We start from the raw sequence: 4,452 nt of genomic DNA on the forward strand, positions 1-4,452 counted from the left end.
AAATGGCGGGTCTGAAAAATAAGCTGATTAGGGACAGCTTGAGGAAGTCTATCTGCCATTGGAAAATAGTAACTTTTTAAACATGAATTAAGCCCAAAAATGAACAATGACACAATTCCAGCTTACTATCTTCAAACAGCCCCGGTCTTGCTGTATTCAATACGAGATACCATTTTGCTCCCCTCTTCCATTTTTCTAAATTAATGGATTTGGGCACCGTGCTGACTTGGCCAAGTACTACAACATGAGCAAGCTTAACCCAAGCAGAGATCTGCTGCAAAAGTAAGAAGCCCAGATGGTTAGCTCTGGAGAACCGCAAAATGAGGATTTCTTTTGTTCGTAGTGAAGGTCAGATTGCCAGAAACAAACCAATCATTGAAACAAAGCTACGTTGCAGCGTCGTTGTTGGTGCACATTACTGCTAGTCATGCAGAAGTTGATTTAATTTGCTCTGGTACAAATTTCTTGCGTAAGTTTGGCCACACCACTTTCCCCTCAAGTGTTTGTGTACAAAACCAAGCAGGGGCAAGTTCCTTCTTGGGCAAGTTAAGCACCAGACTACGTGCCCTGTCGGTGCTTGCTTCACATTAGTATTAAAAACACACTACAGAGAAATGCCTTCGGATTCTGCTGTTATCTAATGTTCAGAATTTTTTTAAGCCATCCAACCGTGGTAAAAAATGGTAAAGACTCTTCTCATCTATTTTCCAGTAGTGAAGACTTGACGTCAGCGATTTCAAACTTTCTGCCATAAGTGACCGAATATGGCAGAAAGTGGCCAAATATGGCAGAAATTGTTGGAAGGTGGTCAAAAATGGCAGCCGGTGTTAAGAATGGCCGATTTTGATACTAAAAGATGTCAAAGACAAAAAGATCATATGGGTTGGATAAGTTTTTCAAGTGTCCTTTGCTAAAAAGCTTATTGATATAGTATTGGCTGAAATGCAAAATGTTCCTCAAATATTGATATTAATACTGTTTGATGGTGGATTGAATTGATAACAGTATCCATAAACAACTTGCAGTATCCAAGGCCCAGCCACAACGCGTACAGTTTTTTTTATAGTCATCAAAATGGTTATTGAATACGATACAACATTTTTAAATGCAATTGTCAGTTTGATTTTAGAAAGATTAGGTTAAATGGCATCCCTGACTCAAATCGATTGCAGCGGCAAAATTCAAACTTGATCATATTCCAATGATGTTAAAAATTAACTGAGGTGATCGTAAATAATAGAAAAAGATGATTTAGAATGATACAAAGAATTCTATTTTTGGCCATTTTCTGCCATTTTTTGCCACTTATTTTGGACCAATATCTGCCATTTTCTGCCACCAATTTCTGCCAGGGGGTGGAAAATGGCTTTTAATAAGTTTTCATCCCTGCTTGACGTACGAATGATTTTAACCTTTTCAAGTGTAAGATTTATGGTATTTTTGCTTTTACAGAACTCTAGGTAACGGCAGCCCTCAAAAAACCTCCACTGAAAAGAATAAGGGACCTAAAGGAAAAATTGTCTAATAAGAGAGGAGGAGAATCAGCTAAGATTTGCTGATCTTTCTTTATAGAGTATCTCAAGTGAGGGAAATTCAAGGAAAAATGATGCAAGATGACAGAAAGTCAAACTTTGTCCATTGACATTGTCCACGTCAGTCAAGTGATGTGTTTCACTCTAACGGGATTCAGACACTGTTGAGTGAGTAAAGGTAGGCGTCACACTTTTAATTAACCATGTAAATTTTATTACCTCAACTTTTAGATGTGCAAAACGTCAATTCATATTCATTTTATCATTTCAAATTAGTGTAATAGGGGATGTCAAGTGAATGAAATTCAAGGAAAAATGTGGTCCAGCACCCTGAATTTGGGCATTTTGGGGAGGGAGAACTAAGACAAATATAACTCACACCATCAGCCCATTGAATTTTCAATAATTGACTGATTATGAGTGAGCTGTGTTACAAAACCCAACAAATTGAATATGTTTGGTATAATTCGGTGAACGCACTTTCAAATTGGCTCAATACCGCAATGCTATTTGCTTAGACAAGCAGGTAAAATGAAATAAATGTCAAAACTCAATGCATGCACAATGTGGTTTGGCTGGGCATGTTCTGCTCGATTTTGCTCCATGGAATAACGTCAGTTATTCATGAAACCCTTCACTTGACAAGCCCTATAGGTTGGGGTTTCTCCAGTGGGTGGTCAAACAGCTTGCGATCCAGTAGATTTTCAACATGATCATGGCTTTTATTGGGTGATATGAACATCAATTAACCAGGGCATTAGCCATTCCTCAATAAAAGGAACGAATAACAGTTACAATTGCTATGGCCAAAAAGAGTAATTCGTTACGCAATGACATTACTCATCACAATTACTTTTACTAAAATTTTAGATGAACAATATTTGTTTTTTTTGCCTCATCAAGACCACATCAAGACCATCAATCATTCTTTTTATTTTTGTTTCAAACACTAAAATATAAAGTTTTCCTGACAATATGTTATGCTAATGTGAATTTCTCATAATATATTACACATCTAAAAGTTGAGGTAATAAAATTTACATGGTTAATTAAAAGTGTGACGCCCACCTTTACTCACTCAACAGTGTCTGAATCCCGTTAGAGTGAAACACATCACTTGACTGGCGTGGACAATGTCAATGGACAAAGTTTGACTTTCTGTCATTTTACTTATCATCATACAGGAGAAATCGAGTCCAACTATGGTCATTGGCCAGCCACATACTCATATATTAGATCGATCATGGGCGTGCAATCAAGGTTATGTTGGAAAGTGGTTTTTTTTCTAAAACCAGAGATTAAACCAGCACATGATACGCATAATATGGCGTGAATCGTAGAGTGTGCCTAGATATTGGGAGCATATTTTCATAGCGCATCAACGATTCAAGCAAGTCTTCCGGATCTGAACACAAGCAATTAGGATGTCACATTGAATGCGAACGTTATCAAAACAACGAGATCTCCTCTAGGTCTTGGCTTGATTGAAGGTTGATGGAGACACAAGACTACCACAAGCAATCAGGCATCACGTTGTTCAGGGTTAGGTAGAGGCTGTTTCAAAAGAGCGGGCCAGAAAGTTTGTCTGTCTTCCTGTGTTTGCCCCACGGAACGTACTTGAATCGATCAACCAAGGCTACAAATGGTAACACATGGCCTACGTAATACGGACAAAGGTAGAGGGATGACTTCCAGAGCCTAGGGGTTCAGTGAGTTGACTGGATTGTCGTCATATCAAAGATGATATGGATCCTGAGCTTCACCCTTGATGTCGATCTGAGGGGGCTTCAACTCAACAGGATCCCAAGTAATGTCACTCCCATGATCTCCGAGGTCCCCCAATCAATACCTAGACGTTCTGGCACCAATCCCCTGGCTATTCGATCTGTCTAGAGGTCAAACCTTGCCCGAATGGCATGGGTGGAATCGGTTTGCATTCATTACTGAGCTGACGCACATTTCAGCCACCAGTGACCACAAAGGTTTCTAAGCCTTGCTCGTACTAAGCCTTGAAGCGGAGCATTGAACTTGATGAAAAGAAGAGGTCCTAAAATCGAACCTTGTGGAAAACCTGACTTGACATCATGTGTCACTAAGGGAGCCCTTGACCTTATTCAATCGCTTCCCTACCACGAATAAAACTGAGTGGTCGACTCAGTGAAGAATCTGGACGTAACGGTTGAGAACAATGCTAAATTCGAGGAGTATTTCCAGACTTAAGTGTTCAGGCTTATCAGTAGACCTTGAAAAAAAGTTGACTTCTTGGCTCAAATATTTTCTTTTTCAAGATGAAAACGATGCGGAAAAGTTGTGGCAAATATGCAGATCAGGTGTGAAAATGCAAAAAGTTTTAATCATGCAGAAAGAGTTGTCACAATGAGAAAACCCCGTTTTTAGCCCTTGGTAGCCGCTTTGCTGCATTTTAATTTTTCAAAACATCTAAGCACACAACTGCATTACTAGGTTATCCATTGAGTTTCTTTATTACATTTACGAGTCATTTACAATATTTATATATTTAATAGTCAATATATATATATTGACTATTTTTTACGAGTTTCTAACCGATGCTCGGGAATGATTGCCCAGCAAGTCATGTTTGATAAAAAAATAGTCCGATAATGAGTTCGCATTTGCTGGTCTGAAACATCCCTGAACGTAAGGTTGGTCAGGTATCGATTGCAAAAGAAACGATCAAGATCGCGCTTAAAACTTAACAAAGGTTCATCTAAATCGTAGAATTGTCGAAGTGCTACTGGCAAAAGGTTAAACAGGGCAGGGCCTCTGTTCAAGACAAAACCGGCTTTAAGAATTTTAGAGATCTTTTTGTCCATCGAATTCACTCAACTGATGCCTCTTAAATCGCTCATTATTGTGGTGTGTACAACTCCCGGGTTGTGGCAAAGGCCATGGAGGCATT

Source organism: Tigriopus californicus, chromosome 5, assembly GCF_007210705.1.
Source record: "Tigriopus californicus strain San Diego chromosome 5, Tcal_SD_v2.1, whole genome shotgun sequence".
Lineage (NCBI taxonomy): Eukaryota > Metazoa > Arthropoda > Copepoda > Harpacticoida > Harpacticidae > Tigriopus > Tigriopus californicus.